Source organism: Haplochromis burtoni, unplaced genomic scaffold (assembly GCF_018398535.1).
Source record: "Haplochromis burtoni strain Fernald_Lab_line unplaced genomic scaffold, NCSU_Asbu1 Contig_7, whole genome shotgun sequence".
Taxonomy (NCBI): domain Eukaryota; kingdom Metazoa; phylum Chordata; class Actinopteri; order Cichliformes; family Cichlidae; genus Haplochromis; species Haplochromis burtoni.
The window spans coordinates 5,158,259-5,183,201 of NW_024582368.1; the positions used below are offsets into that span (position 1 = coordinate 5,158,259).

At 38.4% G+C, this 24,943-nt stretch overlaps 1 protein-coding gene across 1 annotated transcript in view; it reads right to left on the reverse strand.

Annotated features, from left to right (window-relative positions):
- The window catches only part of chrm3a (cholinergic receptor, muscarinic 3a), a 78,209-nt gene that overhangs the window by 41,250 nt on the left and 12,016 nt on the right, over positions 1-24,943 (reverse strand). Inside the window, exon 2 of the mRNA XM_005914229.2 lies at positions 12,004-12,118. The gene's annotated coding sequence lies outside the window, so the exon portion shown is untranslated. The remainder of the gene's footprint in view (positions 1-12,003; positions 12,119-24,943) is intronic.

Genomic DNA, 24,943 nt, shown 5'->3' on the forward strand with positions numbered 1-24,943 from the left:
GTGTATTTCAGAACTGGGACTAAATAAAATAAAATAAATAAAATTAAACTATGTTTTTTTGTAAGCAAGCTAAACAATATACCTGGTATCTTAGAGCCAACTGCAAGGTAACCTGCAACCTGTAAAAAGTTCATACTAAAAGAAGTTTGAAGTTGGGTTTTTTTTGTTTGTTTGTTGGTTTGTTTGTTTCTTTGGGGGTTTTTTTTTTAATATGTTAAGCTATAAGCTATACAGACACTATAGCTTACAAAAGGCCAGTATGTAGAAGGTATCTATTAAAATTCCTGGAGTGTCTACTGAAAGGTTACTGTGTACAGGATCTATTAAATATTTCAAATGTGTGCAGATGTTAAAGCATTGGTACTGTCAATGCATTCACTGCCTACAGAATGACTTGTTGACTGAAGAACGGCACAACTCAAAAACCCAGCATAAAAATATACTTGTGCCACAGGAGAAATGATAGAGAGATACATCTGGACACTGTCTCCAGTAGGTACGGGAGTCTGTGTGCTCTGGCTACTGAAATGGGAAGAATCATAAAAGCTTTAAGCTTTGTGTAAAGAGAACAAGGGGAAAACAGGACAAGGAGTTTCTGAAAAAGAAATCACCTTTTAAAAAATTTCTCAAGTTCCTTTAATTTTAACTTGGACAGAATGGGCAGAAAAAAGAGTGGGTGGATATGACAAAAGAAAAGAGGACAGCTGTGCTGCTGTCAATTAACCAAAACTTATATACCTCACAAAAAGGTATTTAAATACTGATGAAAACCTTCTTAAAACTGATCCTCAGACTTTTTAATATATTATATCCATTATTTTATTACAAACTACATGTGCTGCAGTAACAAATAACTACAGCTGACCAAATACTAGGAGCATGCAAGGGACATTTCTTCCACACTAAAGTTCAAGATTGTTCAGATAAAAGTCAAAGGAGCTTGCAAAGAAAAGCGTCTGGACTTCTTTAAGTTACTTGAAGACGTTTCACCTCTCATCCGAGAAGCTTCTTCAGTTCTAAGGTCAAATGGTGGAGAGTCTCAGATATAAATGTGGTGTATGCTGTACAGTGCAGCGAGGAATGCCCAGACCTCTACACTGGAGAGACCAAACAGCCACTTCACAAGCGCATGGCACAACACAGAAGAGCCACCTCCACAGGACAAGACTCAGCAGTCCATCTGCATCTTAAGGATAAAGGACACTCTTTCGAGGATGCCAATGTTCACATTTTGGACAGAGAGGACAGATGGTTTGAAAGAGGAGTGAAAGAAGCCATCTATGTCCACTGTGAGCGACCATCTTTGAACAGAGGCGGTGGTTTACAACACCAACTCTCTGCCATCTATAATCCAGTTTTGAGATCGCTTCCCAGACGCCTTAACGCCCACTCACATCCTGGGCCATCTGATCTCAGGAATTCGCATGATAAGGTGGGGCCAGGTTTCACAATGAACACACCCGAAACTCTGGCTGATTGGGACCCACACCCAGTTTCACACCTTGGCTCAGGCGATTAGAGGATCATCAGGGGGTCCTTTTGTCCCTCTGTGGGGGGATACTCCCACTAGGTTTATATCTGGGACTCTCCACCATTTGACCTTAGAACTGAAGAAGCTTCTCGGATGAGAGGTGAAACGTCTTCAAGCAACTTAAAGAAGTCCAGACGCTTTTCTTTGCAAGCTCCTTTGACTACGATGACCTGGATGACTGAGAACCTTCACAGGCATGTTCAGATAAAAGTGTCGTTTTGGTATGTTTCCTTTTCTAGTCTAGTCAGTACAGGAGATAAGAAACATTTTTCAAAAAGTAAAAGACGCACATAAAATAGCTCAGACTTTCACAGAAAGCTGGTGGGAATTGCAAAGGAAAACTGTGAGGACAGCTGTGACACTTTGTATTAAACTTCATACTTGAAGGACGCTCTTCTTTGGATGTTGGCTGCCCTTTTTTCCTTTCTCAGTCAAAATTATCCTTAAATTTCCTAGATAACGTTTAGGTCCAGGCTCTTGGGAGGCCAGTCCATGACAAATAGTGTTTGATTGTGTGTGTGTTTTTTATCCAGTCTTGATTTACTGCAATGACAGTGTGTTTAGTATCATTGTCACGCTGATAAATGAAGCTGTTGCCAATCAGATGCTTTCCAGATGGTATTGCCCGTTGGTTTAAAATATGACTGTATTTTTCTGTGTTAATCATTCCTGGTATCTTGAAATGATTCCCAATACCACTGGCTGAAATTCAGCCAAAACCATTACAGAGCTTCCACTGTGTTTTACAGATGGCTGTAGAGACTTACTGTTGTATCTCTCTCCTCACCTCCACTATACAAAGGTTTGAACAAAAATTTCTAATTTGGATTCATTACTTTATAAGATCCATTGCCACTGATTTCCAGTCCACTTCTTGTGTAATTTGGCCATCCTCGGCATTTTCTCTCAGTTTCCCTTTCTGAAGAAAGAGTTCTTGACAGTCATCCTTGCACTGAGACCATTTCCGTGGAGGCTTTGGCTAACAGTTGATCGATCAATAGAGGGCTCAGATGGATCTCTTAGGTCCTGTGGCAGGTCTTTTGTATTTTTTTAATGAAGGACATAACTTTCAAATACTGTTCACCTGCTACTAAAAGTTCTAGTTTCTAGGCCTGGTCCTTCTTCTTTTGTTCTTCACTTGCCAATATACACCATGCTGAAATATGCCATTTTCATCTTTGAGAATGATCTTTTAATTTTAGAACACATTTTATACTCTCAGTAAAAAATGCTGCATGTTACGTGCAGACTCACCACTGGTCCATATCTTGAGTTATGTGTCTTTTTTTATACTCGAATGGACGGTGTTGTGTGTTCTTAATGACCACTGATAAGTCAACAAAAACAGTTAAAAACAGCATTCTTCTGAAAAAAGTCACGTAGAAGGACTGAATAGAAATTAACTGAAAAAGCACCCGATGTCTAAAGAGAAACTTCGAAAGACCGTCAGAGAAACACAAGAATATCTGGCTATTTGGAAGCCAGAAGGCAAAGAAATTAGAGGTGGCTCGAGCCTTTTTGCACACTACTGTACCTCCATCAAATGTACTGAGTGAGAGTATAGCTGTAAGACAAGTAATATAAGGCTTAGGGTAACAAGAAGGTGATAATGAAATCTTTTTATCTAATGGAAAAAGTGCCTGAAAATCATAATAACCAGCCAAACAGCTTCTAAACAGGTTTACAAGATTATTGAAGGCATAAGACTTGAGATCTTTTTGAAATAGAAAATAACACTACACTGAAATCACAAATCTCTGTGGGGCAAACATATTGACAGAAAGAGGCAGTAATTGGAGCCAAAGCTGGATTTGGACAAAGCAATCAGTGAATGAAGTGGTAAAGTGCAGGAATGGGACTTGGCTAAAGGGTTATGCAATATGGCTGGAAACCAAAAAGGACTCATTACGTGCATCATGCTAGGTGCCATAATTGACTAAAACCTCAGTGGATGAGTTACTGGGTTAGGGTTAGGAAATAAACATAATAGGAGATAAAAAAAACATCACATGCATCCAAAAAAAAAGAAGCCAATCACTCTGCTGTAGTACACTTAACTGGGAATGATACAGCACTCAGGCTCAACATGCACCTCTAAGCCTTTGCTTATGTACCATGCCAGCTTCTTTAATCTGTCCCCTGGGGCTTCACCTCATACCAACAGGGACACTCCATCTCAGTGTCCTCTAAAGCAGACAATACATATAACCCAAATATGTGTTGGGTTTTTATGTTTGCTTTCTTGTTTTTACTATAATGTGGTCTGGTTTAATACGTTCTGATTAATTAATAATAACATCTTTTTCAGTTACCTTTCTCACTCACTATGCGTTAATAGACCTCTCGGGCTCTTCCTTCGCTTTCCGCTACCAGTCACCGCAGATAGCCGCCCTTCCCTGAGCCTGGTTCTGCCGGAGGTTTCTTCCTGTTAAAACTGAGTTTTTCCTTCACACTTTTTCCAAAGTGCTTGCTCATAGGGGGGTCATATGATTGTTGGGTTTTTCTCTGTATGTATTATTGTAGGGTCTACCTTGCAATATAAAGCGCCTTGAGACGACTGTTGTTGTGATTTGGCGTTGTATAAATACAACTGAAAATTTAATTGAACATAAAAATGCAGAGTAAGTATTCCAGTGCATATATACAAAGTGACAGGTAAATAGTAGAAATTAAAAAAGCAGTTTCCATGCTTCTGTTGCAACATGATTTAGCAGAGTTATTGTGTTTCTCAAGTGATGTGATTGGTATTTGACTTTCAGTGTTGGGGACAAAAAGGCTGGCGAAGTCCTTTCCAAGCTGTCCGGTCCCAAGAGAGCCAATTTCAAAAACAGCGCTTTGAAATGTATCGGATCATTATTTAAATTGAATTCCATCCACTTGGATGGCATCATTTGCATTTATATACACGGATACACTGTTAAGGAAAAATGGGCTCCTCATTTGCCAGAGATAAAGAGTTTTCAAGCAAAGTGAAAACAACAATCACTACAGTGTTTCAAAATGCCCTAATCCTACTGTCGCCAAGTATCATCAAATCTTTGTGTGGACAGAGCTTAGCACAAGTGTGTGTGTGTGTGTGTGTGTGTGTGTGTGTTATTAGAGATTTCCTAACTCTTAACTTAGTGAGAGATTATTCTTTAATTGCAAATACGAGCCCCTGAGAACTGCAGCTGAATACCAAATAGGTTTTTATAATGTTTGAAGTCTTGTAGTACAGAGCCCACTAGCTAATGAAGTCCCAATGGAATGGTTTCCCTAACTATAATTCACCTTTTGTTCTCACAAATGCTTCATCAGTTCCCCAGATCAAGTTAGGATATGCAACAACACATGGTGGATAGATTACGCCAGAAACGAAATAAATATATATAGTGTGGCTTCAAAAATGGAATCAATGGTACATTTTCGTAAAGATAATTGATTGATATGCTATACAACAAACAGAAATAACCAAATAATTCATTTATTACGAATTAATTATTTAATATGTTCTGTCATTTATCTTAAGGATTTCTTGTAGAGCACATATTGGTGAAGCAATAATTACTGCTCAGGTCTTATGACAAAGGACATTGCCTGCGAATAAAGTTAAAAACAATGAAACAATCCAACTTTTGTAAATTCTTTTGCTAGAAAACTGATTTTGTCAGGTGACCAGTTAGTATAGGGTACATATCTGAAGCTTTCTTGAATTTCAATGAAGCTTTTTTTTTTTTTTAAATCCCCCAGTGACCTTTTAAATTACTAGTTTTGGATAAACAAAACTCAAAGCACTTTAAACCATAGTGATTACAATCTGCCACCATAGATTGTGCATGTCCAATAAAATCTAACAAAGAGACAAATGGCTGAGATGGATGAAATGAAACAAACTGAGACAAACACATTACTTTAGACAGGTAATGATATTCTAAGAAATGAGGTGACAGAAATGGTTTATCTGTGCCTTCCTACACAGTCACAAATGTGTTTGTCCATATCTCTTGTATAACCACGTCCATGCCTCCTGTTACTCCAAACCCAAATTAAATGCACGCTGACTGAATCCTATCCAGTGCTTGAGTGCTTTTAACCACATTTGCTGTTGGAACCACCCTCACAGATGTGCTGCTTGGTGACAAACCCACTGTAAACCCACTGAACTCTTCATAGCATTTGCACTGCATGCATGCACCATTTCATTAGTGATAAATGAGCCTTGCCTTTGGCCAATTAATGCTTTTTTTTAATGTTTGCTTGATTTTTCATGTTTTTTGGGGTGTTTTTTGTGTGTGTTTATTTCACTTATAGCGATTGCATGGATTGTAGCCTGAGGTATCTACTGTCAAATGAATGCAAGTCTGATATCAATCATTGCTTCAGTGAGAGACCAGATTTCCATTAAGAGTCAACCTCACCCAAGGCTACATCATTTGATGCAAACTTTTCAGGAGAAGATGAGGTTATATTTTATCAGAAAAAGTTCTGCAGCACTATACACCAAATAAATAATATTATCACAACCTATCATCCCTATGTAATTTATACTCAGGGGTTGGACTTCATTACTTTTATAGTTTTTTTTATCATATTCTTTTTTAATTTTTTGTCTTTATTTACAAAACAACAAGACTTACTCAAGATCTTTTCTAATGTCAGGTCACAAGCTACTGTAATTCAAAGGTTTTATCACCAGTTTGAAGTCAGTGAATAGATAAAGCAGCACATACATAGTTAAAATAATACACTGATGATAAAGGAACTGGTACTTATATAGCATGTTTTTTACTCTGAGCAATAGGCTTTCGACTACAACCCCCGTTTACACTTTTATACAGCACTTTTTTATTGTGACACACACACACACCAGGAGCAACTTGGGGATCAATATCTCGCACTACTGATACTTCAACATGAAGACCGAACAAGCTTATTATTATAATGCGACCTACCTAAAATGCTACTTCCTTAGCATTTTTTTTGCAGAAGTGTTTGCTATTAGCAAAGAATAAATAACAGAAATAATTATCACTAATGTAACTTGAGACCACACAACCGAAATACCAGCCTCTCCACTTCAACACAAATATTCATTTCATTTGTCAAGTGACAGCCTGTCGCCCTCTTTGTGACACTTGTACTTTGCCTTTAACAACATTTTTGGGGTTCTTTTTTTAAAAGCAAATCTTGATCCAATTAAATCACACGCATACTGCTTTTCCCAAGCAATGCTGCCTATTCACATTGCACATTATTAAGCATCACATTTATTATGGTACATCTAAGTATTGGTAGCAGCATTTGTGTTTTTGCAATGTGGTTGTTGTCATCTGCTAAATGTCATTATTATTACAGCTGATTATTTTTTACTGTCTTGTGTGTGCTGATATTTTGTTTTTGCAGATAATAACTTACAGATGTTGAGCAACTGCCACTGAGGACTGCTACCCTACATGGACCTTCACAAAAGCAAAGTGTCTTGATTGTGCATCTAAATTAAGATCAAGCGCACTTCACCATCATTTTTACATGGGTAGTTTAGATTTAGTAGTCTACAGAGATTTCAACGATTAGATATATTTTTTCAAATTTGGACAAATAGTTTTGAATAATCATCCTGTCATAGTTGTTATAATAGCCCACAAAAATGCCAAAACCAAAAATATATTGATCCTATTAACAAGCACCAACTGTGTTTTAATAGAGCAGCTGAAAACATTTAGCAACAAAGCTGGTAAGTTTAAATATTTTAATGAATTGCATGATTGTTAGTAACTGGTTGGTAATAAAATTTGGTGTCACTAGGATTTAAAAATTCATTATGACCTTATATTGTATTGCAATGCAGTTGGTCTGAGAAAGAACATGGGATCTGCTTTCAGGTTTTTGAAGGTCTAGGCTGTGACAGGAGACTTCAGCCAATCACAGGTCTTTTCAGATTGAATTAGCTGAGTGCATGAATAATAATTTACTCAGGAAAGGCTCAGTTTTTGTAGTTCCGCCTTTGTACGCCACAACAGTTGACTTTAAATCGCACACAATCCAGATGTGATCGAAGTGACGACTTTCAGCTTTTATTCAAAGTGTTTTAATTGCATTTTTATTAACTGTTCAGGAATTAAAGTCAGTTTTATCCATGGCTATTAGACTCATATTAATGTAGCTCCTCAGGCAGGACTAATCAGAGCCTTCCCAGGCAGGCTTGCAGGATAATACCGGATCATGCTGTTTTGATTGACTGGAAGAAAGAGTTCTCCTACCACTTCATTATACCCCTTTACCTCATGAGAAGTCATCTGCACACATGATTTCTTTTAACTAAAATCTACAAGAGGTGACACTTTTGATAAACTAGAAAATAAGAACTCAAGTAGCAGATGTGGGGAGCTGTACTTTGTGGAAATGATGCTTTGAGCTAAATTCTACCATCAGCATGGTACTGTAACATTCTCATAGTCAGCTATGAGCCTCTGTACACCACCACACATGGGTTTTAAATCAAACCACTAAGATGTGATTGAAGTGCAACCTTCCAGCATTCAGATGTTCAAACTGAGCTGTCTTAGGAATGGCAAAAGTACAGGGAGTGCAGAATTATTAGGCAAATGAGTATTTTGTCCACATCATCCTCTTCATGCATGTTGTCTTACTCCAAGCTGTATAGGCTCGAAAGCCTACTACCAATTAAGCATATTAGGTGATGTGCATCTCTGTAATGAGAAGGGGTGTGGTCTAATGACATCAACACCCTATATCAGGTGTGCATAATTATTAGGCAACGTCCTTTCCTTTGGCAAAATGGGTCAAAAGAAGGACTTGACAGGCTCAGAAAAGTCAAAAATAGTGAGATATCTTGCAGAGGGATGCAGCAGTCTCAAAATTGCAAAGCTTCTGAAGCGTGATCATCGAACAATCAAGCGTTTCATTCAAAATAGTCAACAGGGTCGCAAGAAGCGTGTGGAAAAACCAAGGCGCAAAATAACTGCCCATGAACTGAGAAAAGTCAAGCGTGCAGCTGCCAAGATGCCACTTGCCACCAGTTTGGCCATATTTCAGAGCTGCAACATCACTGGAGTGCCCAAAAGCACAAGGTGTGCAATACTCAGAGACATGGCCAAGGTAAGAAAGGCTGAAAGACGACCACCACTGAACAAGACACACAAGCTGAAACGTCAAGACTGGGCCAAGAAATATCTCAAGACTGGTTTTTCTAAGGTTTTATGGACTGATGAAATGAGAGTGAGTCTTGATGGGCCAGATGGATGGGCCCGTGGCTGGATTGGTAAAGGGCAGAGAGCTCCAGTCCGACTCAGACGCCAGCAAGGTGGAGGTGGAGTACTGGTTTGGGCTGGTATCATCAAAGATGAGCTTGTGGGGCCTTTTCGGGTTGAGGATGGAGTCAAGCTCAACTCCCAGTCCTACTGCCAGTTTCTGGAAGACACCTTCTTCAAGCAGTGGTACAGGAAGAAGTCTGCATCCTTCAAGAAAAACATGATTTTCATGCAGGACAATGCTCCATCACACGCGTCCAAGTACTCCACAGCGTGGCTGGCAAGAAAGGGTATAAAAGAAGAAAAACTAATGACATGGCCTCCTTGTTCACCTGATCTGAACCCCATTGAGAACCTGTGGTCCATCATCAAATGTGAGATTTACAAGGAGAGAAAACAGTACACCTCTCTGAACAGTGTCTGGGAGGCTGTGGTTGCTGCTGCACGCAATGTTGATGGTGAACAGATCAAAACACTGACAGAATCCATGGATGGCAGGCTTTTGAGTGTCCTTGCAAAGAAAGGTGGCTATATTGGTCGCTGATTTGTTTTTGTTTTGTTTTTGAATGTCAGAAATGTATATTTGTGAATGTGGAGATGTTATATTGGTTTCACTGGTAAAAATAAATAATTGAAATGGGTATTTTGCTAGGCAGCGCCTGTATCACCTACGACAACTGAGGAAGTTCAGGGTCTCTCCAAAGATCCTCAGGATTTTCTATACAGGCGCTGTGGAGAGCATCCTCACACAGAACATGACATCGTGGTTTGGGAACAGCTGTGTGAAGGACCAAAAAGCTCTCCAGAGAGTGATCCGTACAGCAGAACGCTGCTGCAGGATTGCTCTCCCCCCGCTTCAGGACACCTACACCAGGAGATGCCGGACTAGAGCAGCGCAGATACTGAAGGACCCGTCCCATCCTGGCAACAAACTGTTCCAACTTCTGCAATCTGGTAGAAGGTTCCGCATCTTCCGGGCAAGGACAGAGAGACTCAAGAGGAGCTTCTATCCCCAAGCCATCCGTGCCCTAAACACACACACCCGCCCTCTCACATCATCTATAATTGACTGAGACAGGACTCCTTCACCCAATGTATGTATATGTATATATGTATATATGTATATATGTATATATGTATATACGTATATATGTGTGTATATATGTATATACATATATATGTGTGTGTATATGTATATATATATATATATATTTTTGTATATTTATATATATATATATATATATGTGTATATCTATATATATATATATATATTTGTATATGTATCTGTATATCTGTATATATATATATATATGTTTATATATATATATATATGTGTATATGTATATATATATATATGTATATAATTGTTTTTCATCTACCACACCACGCCACACCATTTTTTTGCACATGTCGAGACATGTCAGTATTTTACATGTGATGTTATATTGGTATATTACACTGGTAAAAATAAATATGAAATGGGTATATATTTGTTTTTTGTTAAGTTGCCTAATAATTATGCACAGTAATAGTCACCTGCACACACAGATATCCCCCTAAAATAGCTAAAACTAAAAACAAACTAAAAACTACTTCCAAAAACATTCAGCTTTGATATTAATGAGTTTTTTGGGTTCATTGAGAACATGGTTGTTGTTCAATAATAAAATTATTCCTCAAAAATACAACTTGCCTAATAATTCTGCACTCCCTGTACTTGGGCCATTAATCAATGTTATAGTTATCACTACAATTTTAAATATGAGTCCCAAGTAGATGTTGGTGCAAGTGAGGAAGGCCTTCATTAGGCTGAAAGAAAAAAAACGACAACAAATTTAAACAAATCAGATAAATACCAAAAATTTTAGGCATAGCCAAATCAATAACTTGGTAAATTCTTAAAAAGAATGAACGCACTGGCCAACTCCGCAATACCAAAAAGCCCAAAAAACCAAAGAAGGCAACCACAGTAGAAAATAACAGAATTATTTTATGGTTAAGTAAAACAAATTTACAACATCTAATCAAGTCAAAGGGAAGGGGAACTCCAGGGGAAGTAGGAACGTCCTTGTCAGAGTGAGCAATAAAGAGGCACCTTCGTGAATGTAAATACAGAGTTTACAACAAGCAGCAAACCACTGGTTATACTCAAGGAAAAGAAAGACATTTCTGAAAAGAAACCTCTGGGCAGATTAACTTGTACCAGAATGAAGGGAAGAGATCGAGGAGGACACAAACTGCTTGTGATCCAAAGCATACCACAATATCTGTCAAACATAATCGAGGCAGTGTTATGGCATGGGCATGTATGGCTGCCAGTGGAAGCGGGTCACTAGTGTCTATTAATGCTGTTACTATTGATAGAAGCAGCAAGATGAATCTTGGAGTGTAGAGGGCTATACTCTCTCCTCAGATTCAGACAAATGTTGCAAAACTGATCAGACAGCATTTCACAGTGCAAATAATGACCCAAAGCATAGTGACAGTTAGTTAGTTTTGAGCCTCTAAAAATAGGAGACTATGCATGAAGTGGCTCTAATGAATAAACAGTGAATGCAGGTCTTTTTTGTAAAAACCCCTGAATTAAAGCTAACGGCTAAACACTAGTGTACAGAGGCAAAACTACAAAAATTCTGTCTCTGTTCAACAAATTATAGACCTAACTGTATAATAAGTTCACACAGAAAGTGAGACCACTGGTGAAATGGGTTGAGTAGAGGGCTGCCAAAAGAATAAGTATAAGCCATATGGCTATGCTCATTTGCTCAGAAGGACTTAAAACGCTGAGGGGGAGGAAAGAGCTGCAGGAGGAGTGCTCACACACACTAATACAACCTGAATTGTGTCTCTTTTTCTAAATGATACTAAAAGAAAAAACAGATTTAGTCATAAAAGAAAAATATACAATTTTAATTGGGAAATGACATTTTCTTTGCACTTAAACCTTTTTTGCAGACCAAAAGGAACAATTTTAAGCATAGCTCATTCAATCAGCGCTTTATGGTGCTATAAAAAAACCCAACAAAAAAAACATAAATCCATGCTGAGCTTTTTTCCTAAAAAGGTAGTAAATATAAAACTGTACAATGTTTTTATGTCTTCTGTTTTAGAGGACTTCATTTAAATGTCTAAAACAAACTTTTGCATTAAGCAGCAGGTCAGCTAACACGGGGGGAAGATGGTGTCATGGGCCAACAGGAGATTCTCTCACTTTTAACTCACCAAATAATTTGTGGAGGTGAAATTCCTGGAGGTCACCTTTCAGCAGAGTGCCTTTTGGTGTCCATGCTGTGTACTGGGGTTGCACGATTATCCTCCTCCAGCCGGATCATGGCGTCTGGAAGGCAGACAGGGAGCAGGGGGCAGAAATAAGGACAGGAAACAAGATAATGTGTTAAAAACACGTGTCCAAATTAGGAAGTGAAACACGTATAGCACGTCTTGTAGCATTTCATCTGAAGGTCAATCATTAACAGGTGGATAGTCTGTAATATTAATTTCAGTTCGGTCACAAATGACCAGTATTTGTCTCCAGAAATTAAACATTTCAGCTTTAAAAATAAAGCCAAATGTCTTTATTCTGTAACTAAGCATATAACGCAGCCAAATAGCTCATATTGCCCTCCAAAATAGCTTGACATCCCCTGCAATGCTAAAATATTTCTTTATGTTTTATTTATGCAATATGTTACAATCAAGGATCTACTCAAATCGTGTGGCTACCATTCCCCACTGGATAATATCTGTCAAAGGGAAGAATGGCATGTCTTCATGTCTAGGGAAGTGTTCATGCCTTATATAGTCTTGGTCTAGTAGAGTTGCTTGCTGTACATAACTGGATCTAGCCACAGGCTAAGGAAGCAGACCTTCTGAGAGCTCATTAAAACAGTCTTCAAGTGAATGTACTATAAAAGAATGAGCTTACCATTACAAATAATCAGAAGTAATGGAGCGGTTCCCACACTGAAAAAACATTTATTAAAAACGGAAGTCATAGCTGGCTTGGATGAGTAAATGAAAAAGGGTTACGGAGAGGAAGAAGGCCAAGGCACGGGCTTGATACTAATATTCAAACAATTCACAAACACCTCCAGCATTGTGAAATAAATGAGCATACCGGTCTCATTTTCGTGTTACATACAAATTACACCTCAAAGGTCAATCGAGGAAATATTTCCTTTCTAATGGGAAGTTGCATGACATTTCTAAGCAAGGACGACTCTCTACAGTGACTTCTTTTTTTAGTAACACTGACATTTTCAGTGGCTGCATGAGCACTAAAGTGAAAACAGGCAAATTTAAATACAAATGAACAACTGTTTTGTAGAATTTAAAATGAGACATTTTAACAACATGGAGTATTTCATCCTAATACCAATGACCGTGCTTGGCCTATCTGCTTCACAGTTTAGCAGAGTCTGCAGAGGTGTTCTCAAGTGAGACCGAACGAGACAATTACCATTTTCAAGTTTCCACTTTAAATCTGTAACAAGACTTGATCTGAGTCTCAGTTTATAAGAAATACCCAATGAATGAGGGGGCTTTTCCCACAATAATGTGAAATGGTAATTATCCAGATATGAGAATGTCGACGTACAATAGCTCATTAGTACTCTGTTACAGAGATGTTTTATACGGTACATGTGAAGGGCACTGCTTTAAAGTAACAGATATAAGGTCAAGTAATTATATAAGTTTTAGTTCATAGTTTGAATTAAAACTGTTCTGAAGGAGGAAACTGAATCGTTCATGTTCAAAATGCAACTGTGGGCCCTTTGAAAAGAAGCTCATATTGTATTGGAGATTGAGCATTCATACACCAGGCGCAGGCATTAATCGCCAAATAGAATAAAAAAAACCTGACAACATTTTTCCTGATCTCTGCTCTCTGGTCTTGTTGTGTTGCTCCAGCTGGTTAAAAAAAATTGTAACCGACTTAGCATTAGTTCACAATTCAAACACGAGAAATATATGAGCTTGAGAATACAAAGTTGACGTACATTTCGTTAAACAGTTGCAAGAAAACATGTGCAGCAGTCAGCAATCAAAAGTTCACCACATATTGTCCAAAAAATTATGTGAGAAAATGTAATTACAAACCCAGACATGTCAATTCATTTTTATCTCCCAAGTATTAGAGTACTATAGTATCAGTACTATATGCCCATGCTACAGTATCAGAGCTGTGATTTTAGCCAGCAGATAAGTGTTTGGGGCGGTGTTTGGCACTGTTGCCTCGCAGCAAGAAAGTCCTGAATTTCACTCAACTCCACCATTCTTTTCAGTTACTTCCTCCCACAGTACAAAGACATGCAGTAGTTGGGTTAGGTTAATACCTATAGTAGCAGCCCCCCCCTCAAAGTCTCATATCTCTCTTTTTCCAAAACTGAGCCTCTTATCTCACCCAGCTTTGGTCCAATATAAATCTACAAGCAGCCCTCTTCAATTTTATTGGCCAAAAATCCATTCATATCACTTTTCACTGAATGTTTATCCTAAACTGTGAGAGCAGAAAAGTGAGAACAACTGCACAGGCCCTAGTAAAACTGCCCTTGATTAATGTGTTTTAGGATTTATATTTAAGTCAAATAGTCAGTGTTGGGTTAATTTAAGAGCCTCAAGTTTTTCTGGGACATGATAGAAAATAGGGTTCAAACTTCACTAAAGAAAAAAAAATGTTTACTCTACTGCGATAAATGCTACAAATGACTCAGTTTCTGCATGCAAGGGTCTGCAAGAGCCTCAGTGATCGTGTTATAAATGTATGGAAGAGTATATATTGTCTTCAGCTGTAACACTGCATATGGGAATGTGTAGGAGCAAAGCAGTTTGTATGAATGTGCCTGTGAGAGTGGCAGAAACATAGACATCCACAGAAAGACAGAAAGAAACAGTCTGTTTCTTATGGTTGAACTGCAGTTGAGATTCAGCCAAGGTCATCCTCTTACTTATGACATACATGGAGCCAGACTGAGCCTCTCACTTGGACGCTCTCCATCTGCTCCCACTGATAAGACTGGCTACTTCATGAGCAGCAGACAGACACTACAGCTCTGTATTGTGTATTATATACAGCGGTAATGTCATTAAACTACATTAAGGTTGTCTTAGCTTGCCATAAAGATGATAGAGAACATACACATGGTATATAGTGTGTGCTAGTATAAGCATAGTATAGATGTTTATCTTCCTAAAAAGTGCACTTTATAATATTTAAAATGCACTGGGATTTAAATGTGGGGTAGATGAGCTACTGCAAGGACAATACTCCTAAGTTAAAAGAGCTGTCATGCCACAAAGGTGGACACGGATCATCTGTTAATTGGTTTATGCATATGAACTGGAAAACTAATTTGTAGGCCATCAAAGACGGCTGAAAACGGCTTAACCAAAATAATAAGACCTTAACTGGACTATGCAGACTGCACACATTCCACACACTTTTCCTCAGTGTCTTCTGAAACTCATAGTTACAAGTTTAATATGTGTGCAGCTGGCTGGCCAGCAGAGCTGCTCTGCCTTCTCCCGATCAACACTCAGTCACCACTTTGTGAGCTAAAGCTTGCTTTAAAATTTATGAGAGGGGAAGAAAAAGAAAATCTTTCTGACATATCAGTGAGGACAATGAGGATTTTTTTGTAAGCCTTCTGTTTTCTCTGCTCAGAGAAGCACACGAATTCCAGATTGGCTTTGTGAAGGACAGCAGCAGCTCCAACAGTAATACTGTATGGGTGAGACATTAATGCCTAAAGAGATTAGAGAGGCGCCGTTGTGGCAGTCTTTAAAAAAAATGCATGATAGTGATAATAGATATCCGCGTTTAAGAAAGCTGCAATAAACTAATAGGGAGTCAAATTCACAGCACTGTGAGGAAGTTTTGTTTTACACACGCTGAACATAAATATGATTGGCAGTCTTCTGTCAGTTGTCTTTCCATGACACATCAAACAAATAACAGATTGTTAAATCGGGCTAACAAGAAAAAAGGTTCCTATGTCAAACCACAGAAACCTTGACAGCAGCCTGACCACAGGCACAATGTTTTCTTCATTAAAATTTCACGCTGTTAAAATGAGTGAAATTGTGAACCATCTGCTTAAACACTGTCATGTCCTCACACGAACACATACAGTGGTCTTGTAAAGGGCTACATTCAAAACTTCAAACAAATGGCTAAAATCCAGGCAAGCTTCCCTGACGGCAAAAGGTCCACAGGCTGATCACCATAACTACAGCTGATGATCTCAACATGCGATGCTTCCTGTTAAATGAGCCTTAGCCCATGGAGGTGGACCAATTGGCAGGAAATGAGAACAAATTGATTGGGAAACAGATGGAAGAGAAGCAGCCACTATAAAGCCCATGAGGCTTTAAAGGAAGGAAAGAGTTGAGGGTTGGAAATGAAAATGAGGCAGAGAGACTGAGAACTGAGAGCAAACAGCATGAAATAAAGGGCAGATAAAATGAACTACGGGACATAACTTTTAAAAGCTTGGAAGAGAATAAAGAGATTCCACGTTGAAATCAGAGAACTTAAACCTGAGATCTAAATTGGTTTCACTTCATTCACTGAGAGCAAAAAGTAAAACTTTCAACTGTGGCGTTTGCTTTGCTGTCAGTGACACATTTTGAACACATTGCATGTGATCTGCTTCGTGAAGTTAAAAATATTGCAAATCGTCTGCATGATAGATATTTGCTGTGTATTGCTTCCAGGAAACAAGACATTGAACAAGGCCTTGAAAATTTGCCAAGGCATTCTCACTCTCGCACATTTGTTAAATCTTCTTCTCTCTGAAGTGGTCCACACCGAGACAATATCTACACCGTCAGAGCCAATTTTTAGACTGATTTAAGAGTCATTCAATTTTTGTTTTCAGATTAATCAGCAGTGATGGCAGAACAGGTCTTTGCGACCTTCCAAAAAACCGCATGAATGTGAGACAGTTAAGCTCTTTAGAGGCACAATCTGTGATCCAAATATAAACTCAAAGGTCAGTACCACGGAATCTCAAAAGGAAAGCTGCCACACACTCTCATGTCAAAAGACAACAAGAATTAAGCATTTGTGATGTTTGGACTGGCACATTTTCGCTTTAAGAATAATAAAAAGTAAAGTAAAAAAAAAAAAAAACACTGCAAATTTCACCACTATGCCAGTATTAACTATATGTCAATACATTGGGATCAGCATAACAACAGCGTAATGCATATCATGTAATGCTACATGTATAAACACAACAACCAGCATAAAGGGGTAATCTGCGATTTGCCATGAGTTACTGTTACGACCGATAAAGGGTTTTTATTATCAATGCCGATATTTTGATATATCTGCCAATAATTGTTTCTGTCAGTCCCAAACAACACAAACAGATTTCCTTAAGAAATTGTCGAAAAATATTGCGGATTATTTGCTTATATATCAGCTGGTTGTTGTGTTTGTAACGTTCCAAACTCATATTGCCAACAGTGAAGTTGGAGAGTGCCCTCTAGTGGACAAATTATCCAACATCAACACTCATAACACAGTTGAAGGGTGTTTCTCCTGTCTCTACTTTTTAAATTTTAATTTGTGGGCTTTTATAAATGCCGATACTGATATAGCAGTGCATAGCTAATAGGGCTGCACAATTAATCGTTAGAAAATCGCGATCTCAATTCATACTTATGTGTGATCTCATTTCCAAATGACAACGATTTTTTTTTAAAAAAGAAAAAAAGATGACGATTGTACCGCATTTTGATCTGGGACATAATCTGCATGAAAACAAGCGCTCACTCTTCCTGCTCAGCAAATGACAAGGGCGGAGCCTTATACCACGTGATACAGAAGCCAGCTGGCAGGGGAAAAAACGGAGAGACGAAGCTGTAAGGCCAAGAAAGTGACAGGAGAAAATCCGTCCCGGTCAACCACCCAAACATCAATAACGGGAACAGCGCTTCCCTATACCCGTCGAACTCCCGCAGGCACAAAGAAATTACAGAGGCTATCACTTATCACCTGACCAAAGATATGGCTCCCATCAACACTGTGCAAAGCCAGGGATGTATGAAAATTATCAACACCCTAGACAAACGCTACACAGTGCCATCCCGCAACTATTTTTCAAATGTTGCACTACCTGCTCTATACACGCAGTGTTGAGCAACGGTGGAGGTGGAATTACAAGCAGTACAACATTTTGCTTCAAGGACAAAATGTGAGACATTTATTGTTTTGTTATGTTTATTTATTGTTTTTATGTTCTGTCGCAACTGTTACGAAGTTGATGTGCAGTTAATAAGTGCAATAAATATTTATATTGGAAAAGAAAATCGTGAGAGAATCGTGATCTCAATTCTAAGCCAAAAAAATCATGATTCTCATTTTATGCAAAATCGTGCAGCCCTAATAGCTAATATCGGCCAACATATTGGGCTCTACTGACAATAAAACAAAAAAATGCTAGGAAAATCTGTTTATGTTTTGTGTGTTTGAAAGAAGAAAAAGAATCAGCTGATCGATCTAATTTTTAAAATCACCAGATCTCGAGCAGGCCCCTCCTCGTTTTTACAGGCTTAGTACTGGCTTGTGGTCGTAGCAAGCAAAAGAGACATTGTGTTTGTGTTTAAAATGCACAAACAATCAGCTCTGCAGTGGCGATAGTGAATGCACAAACAAACGTTTTGATGAATAACAATGTATGTTTGTTTACTACACAGGGTACTTGGAATTTTCTTTGGCCTTTGCTTTTGAGACAGGTTTTTCAGCAAAGTTAGATATACTGAAACCATAGCTGATTTCACATGCAGTAAATAGGTTTTGAAATACCCTGAAATACCTGCTGGGCTGATAAAGCTTCTATGCTGAATGGCAAGTCTAATACAGAAAAAAAACATTAATGACTATCCCTTTGAACTGAAACTAACAAATACACAGAGAAACCTGCACTTTCAAGTGTTTATTTAGATGAATTCTATCATTCAGGGTCAGTGGATTAAAACCTCTGGCTCTCTATATAAGTTATAAAGCAGCATACTGAAGAAAACCCATGTAAGAGTTATACCAAGTAAAGAAAAATCCTACTACATTAAGAGATTTAGAACTGATAAAAAGGAGAAAAAAAATAAAATTATTTCAGGAATGTGCCACTTCACTGTGAATTACCTCTAACTTGAACTAAGCCTCTGTACTAGAGGATAATTCATGCCATTATGCCATGAATTTAGATGTGCTCCTATTAACAGCCTATTGATCCTGGCGATGTAGACAGTGTCAGATAATGACAGGTCTAACCCAAGCCAAGTCAAATTACAGGCAAATGTATTCATATTAAGCACTTTAAATAAACAGGCTGTTTGCAAAGTGTATGAGTCATCAGTGGAAGGATGGGACTCGCATGGGTTGAGGGTATTTATCTGCCCAGAGTGTGAATTAAAAAATCCAATCCCGGTCTCCACATCATTAACCCTTAGTAGCTGCTATGACCTTAGATGTTCATTTGATCTTAACATGTTTTGGTGAGTGTCGGAGTGGAATGGGATGAGGCTGTGTGTCTATGTGATGGGGAGTGGGGGGGGTGACCCTTTGATGTTGTAATGCAAAATTTCTTTTATCTCTCGTGGAGCGTTTGAGACCGGGCAGGCTGTCCAAAAACTCAATTAGAAATACTGTGAATGTGTGCTGACAGCATAAGAGGAGGCGTGAGGCACAGAGGTGTGAAGGATACAGGGAAAAAATAAATGTAACTATTAGTCCAAATGGGACCACTAACTGAGCAACACAGACCTAAAAAGTCGATTTTTTTAAAATATAAAATCTGGTCAATTTAACTACAGAGAAGGAAAAAAGAAAATCCTAGAGTTTGGTAGCAAAATGTCCAAAGAACAAACCAATTTTCTGTTTATGACTGACTCAGAATGTATAGCATCCAGCTGGTGTACAAGTAAACTTTTCACCGACATTCAAGTTAATGGATAGCATTGCCTTTGATGGATAGCGGAATGCAGCTTGCTTGACAAATGATGGGTATCCTTGCTGCACAGAGTGAAATTCTTAAACCCATTCATCCAGCCACCATCCAGGGCTTCATCATCACAAATACCACTAAGTAGCATAAAAGAATTCAGAATCCCCAAAGCTCAAAGCTCTTAGCATGCTCAATCAGCCAAAACTGTGTGGGTTGTTGGTACTTCCTTGATGAAGTACACTACCATAACTTAGAAAGAAGGTGGGAAAAAAGAGGGAATGGAAATAAGGATGAGGATGGAATGAATGGCAGGGAGAAGAAGAGGCGGAATATGTGGCTGCATGTTTTCCCCATCTATTTGCTGTGTATATGAACAGGACTGGCAGACCCATCTGCATTCTTTTATGACACTGAAAAGATCCACTGCAGCTTAGGTGAGAAGGGAGGAAAGCAGAGAGTAGAGGAGGTGGGGAGGAAAAGAAGCAGAGGCACGGCTTTTTACATTAGGCTTTTCATCTCTCTTCTGCCATCGGTCATCAGAAATGGGAGAACACTGACTCCCAAACACTGTGCTTCATTCCAATTCCATTTAGCTCACAACTGTTTGAGAAAGAGGGCTATATTACAATGTCCCGAAAGGCACAAAAAGAATTATTCATGCACAAAGGAATTTAACTGCATTGTTCCATCGCCAGTACCAACAAAAGGATATTCTAGGATTTCAAATGAAGATGGTCATCCATCAGACAAAGGCTATTTCTAATATTCATCTTTCTGTACCAGTGATAGTCATGAAATACTTCCTGTGGAGTGTCATGAAATAAATAAATAAATACCTAAATAAAGGAAAGGGGTGAAAAATGTGGTTAAGAGGCCGGTGCCGCAACATCAGGAGAAACACACTGTTAAATCTGGCCCCCTTGATCCGTTTAATCAGAGCGCACTCAGTGTCTCCCACAAGCACACGCACAGAAAAAATATACTCTGTTCTCATACATCTGTGAGACTTACTGGGTGACTTTTTAATATGTTAGGCCATAACTAAGCATGTATAATGCCGAGAAGTGTTTGTGTGTGCAAGAAGTCACTTCAGAGAGAATGATATGTTTACCTTGCATTTAGAAATCATGGGAAAAAAGCATCTTTAGGCCATTTGTTTGTTTTTTCACAAGTTATTTGTCCAGTTTGACCTTTTAATGCTGCACAAACAGTAAGTCATAAACAGTAATGGGGACCCCCAAGATCTTCATAGTGAAATTGAGCTATAACAGAAAAGAGATCTGAGCTTTATTTTCGGAGCGTTTAAAGTGAAGATCCAATAAAATTCTGTGCAGAGGGAGAAAGAGAGGACTTAAAATAAAATAAAATAAAATAAGAAACGGAATAAAAAAGGTAATAAAAATGTAATAAACTGTAAAACACAACTTTATAATAGTCCTGAATAGTAAAAGGCATGGCATTATTTTCTAGTATGTTTATGACATCACCAGATAACAGAACAACAACTTTGTCCTCTTTTTCTTGACTGCTCATAACGAGGCTCCTACTGACGCTGTTGGCTTGTGGCTGCACCTGCACCACTGAAAGGGACCGGCTCATAACGAGACATACGTGAGCATGATCGGCTGACCATTGCGTCTCTAGTTATGACAGCCAAAACTTCTCCATAGATGGACAGGTAATGATTTTGCTCCAGTGCTCCAGTCAGGCAGTCTCAAAGGAAAAAATATCAATCAGATTATTTTGATAAAGACACTTTTTTTGATCCAGTGGCATTTGATTAACAGCTAATCTGGATATTTCTGTCTTTGATGTGCAGTTTGTACAAATCTGGATTTATTCTTTACGCAGTTGGTTTGGCAAAACCATAGACTGTATAAAGCTAACATGACATTACCAGTCCGATTTTAAAGGCCGGATGATAAAAACTTGGCTCTGTAATGTTGGATTTTTGGAGCTAAAAGTGACCATATATGGATGAGAGGGTAGAGCTCTACCCGCTCAAGTTATCAACTAATGTGGTTAACAAACTACACACTGACCATATGAGTGCATCACACAGGACAAATATAACTACTAAATGGTGCTATGTAACATACTAATTAAATACTAGAATGTCACTAATAAAAGCTGTTGCGCAAATGCAATACAATACAATTAACGACAGGCAGGAGCAATTATTTGCCAGATAACTGCATTAGAAATTTTCCAGAAAGCACCAACACCACAGAGAAGTCTATTTCAGTGACTTGAATTAGCTAAGGCAAAGCACGAGACACAGCTGCAGGCTACAACCACCCATGCTGGAATCCATCTATCAATCAAAGTGACCACATCTCTAACCCTTCAAAGCTAAATGTATTATAGTTAATATATGGCCAATACCATGACTTCTATCCCCACCCCTCCACCAAAAAAAAAAAGAACTAAATAAAGTGCACAAAGCATTTTAAATTATTTCATGATTCAGGCTTTCAAATGCTAATATTAAAAACTGGAGCCCTTAATGAATTTGAATGGGCAAGTCATTAAACATATCCCCCACTGTACAGTTTATTAAAGAGGAGAAATTAGCTATAGAAACTAACATTGTACCAGGCTGTAAACATGATGGTTTACATCGCAGTCTTGACTTGTTTTTGGAGTCAGCTGCAGATTTTTACCATTTTGAATTTTTCACCTCTGCTTATCCTGCTTTAGCAAAAACTAAGCATTTTAGCCATTTATCAATTACTTTCAGTTATTTGAATCATAGTTTCAATTTTTTAAGTAATTGTTCACACGTTTCTGCATTCTTTGTCTTAGTTGCAAAAATAGAATTCAAATCTTGATTTTCTTTTGACTTAGCTAAGGCACAAAAACCCTCTTACCCCCAAACACAAATAGAAGTAATCTCTTAGATACAAATATCTATGTGGTAGCTGCTCTATAACATGTAGGGTGTTCGGTGTTTTAGGGAATGCTTTGTTTAAAAAATAGGTAAATAAAAATGAAGCACTATCACCCACCAGGAGAGAGAATCATTTGTTGTTCAAAGTCTGAAAATACCTGCAGCACAGATAAATACAATGTTGGGAATAATGAGAGGCAATAAAATTACAAAAATGCAAAATACAATCAAAACAAAACGCATTAGAGAGAACAGCGTAACAACCTTATTAACGCAACACAAACTGATTCACAGTTTGCTGTTTAGAATGACAGCGGCGTTTGTTCCTTCCTCGCTCTGCTGGATCAAGAGTTAATTTTGCTTTGAGCGACTGTGAGCGGCAAGTGACAGCGGCGAATTAATGGTTCGTTATACTCAGTGTAAGCAAATGGCGAGCCAGTGATGGAGCAAAATGGATTTGCGCACACATCCGACGCCAACCATGACATCTCTTCAAGTATTCCAAAACAGTCAGACACTCATGAAGAAGAATTTAAAAGCAGCACTGGTTTGTGAAACCGCGGGACTTTTTCAAAGCACATGCGGAAAGCTACTTCTGAAGAAATCTGAAACCTAAAGAAAAACTCAAACACTCATAATCATTCATCATAAATGTGATACATTGCTCACTCAAACTTGAGCTAAATGAATTTTCCACTTTCTTTTCATTCAGGGCAGTCGCTTGAATCAACATGACACCTTGCACTTGCCATGTGTTCAGAGGTGCAAGATCAAATAAAAAAAAAAAAAGTTAAGACGCTGTTGGCACTGTGGGATGGCTGGTTTTGGAAAGGGTGTCATTAAATTTTGATAGACCATGTCAAAAATATTTTGCTAGCATGGGATTAATAGAAAGAAAACTGCACAATTGCAGAACGTGTTGTACATGCAAATCCCATTAAGAGACACGCTGCTGGTTTTACTGATGTGTTTTGGGATCAGTTTGTTTCTATCACATTAGCTATTTTCTCTGGTTTGGAAGTCACACGATTATAATACAGAAGCTCTTTTTAGGTTCACACACATGAGACTACAAAACTCTTAATCTCCTGTGTCCACGGATCACCTGAGGGTGAAATTCAGCCAGGCATCGCAGATTAGAGTCCATCTATTCTAGTTGCTACTTCAAGGAGAGTTCACAAATATTATATCTTCTATTCCTTGTACCTTTTACTTACATATATATTCGTATTTATAAATGCAAGTATGTGTACTTGTGTATATATTGTTTTTTTCTGTATATGTCTGAAATAAAGATACAACACAATACAATACAATCTCTGCCATGATCCAAAAAAGAGCATGTGTGAGTTATCAAATGGGAAAATGTAAATCTCCAGTACACCATACCATCCTTTTTTTCCCTTATGTATTCTAAATAGCTTAATATAAAGGGTGGCACATGACGGTAGCTCTTTCAATCTTTCACAACTCCAGGGGCAAAAAGTTTAAAAATACACAGCCACATTCAGGCAAGACTTATGACCAGGAGCCAGTGATGTGTAGAGGTCTTATGGATGTACACCAGGCTATTTGCATGTGTCATTCTGATGGATGAAGCACAAGCAGAGATCAAATGACCCTGCTGCTCAGACAAGTGTTGTGTTAAGTTGGGCCACATCCTGTCCCTTGCACTGTTGCTTTCATTGAGTGTGAACACGCTCATACCATTACAGCAGCGAGACCTGCTAGTGGTGCTGAGGGATGGTGCCTTTGCACAGAGGAACTGGGAAGAGTGGGGATCAATGTGAAATGTGCATGAAAGATAAGAACAAGAAGTACATGCTGTAAGTCTGTGAACCAGAAAAATAAGCCAGGAAAAGGATGCCCCCAGTAGCACTCTAGGAGTAAATAAATTCAGTGATTATTAAGAGATGAGGGGTTTTTATTCCACTCCCTAAATTCCTCTGAATTATGCAACTATGAAAAAATACTGTGACACGAAGATCTCCAAAGACTAAAGATAGCACAACAGAGGTAAATAAAATAACGAAGAGCTAAGCAAGAGATTTATTAAAAACAGCCCCAAAAATCTCCTAATAAGTGCACACTCTCAAAGCAGTGACTCAGCAACGCTACGACACACTAAAACTTTCTTTTCTGACTCGCCGGACACTTACTACTTTTATCACCCGTGGCATATTGTTAGCTCAAAAGCAGAGACAGAAACATAGTAATTATTTCTTTTGAGGTATTACATTGTTGCCATTCCAGTGGCGGGGAAGTAATGATAACAAACTTACATAACTTAACAGAAAATGTTTATGCTTTGGCAGCAGTC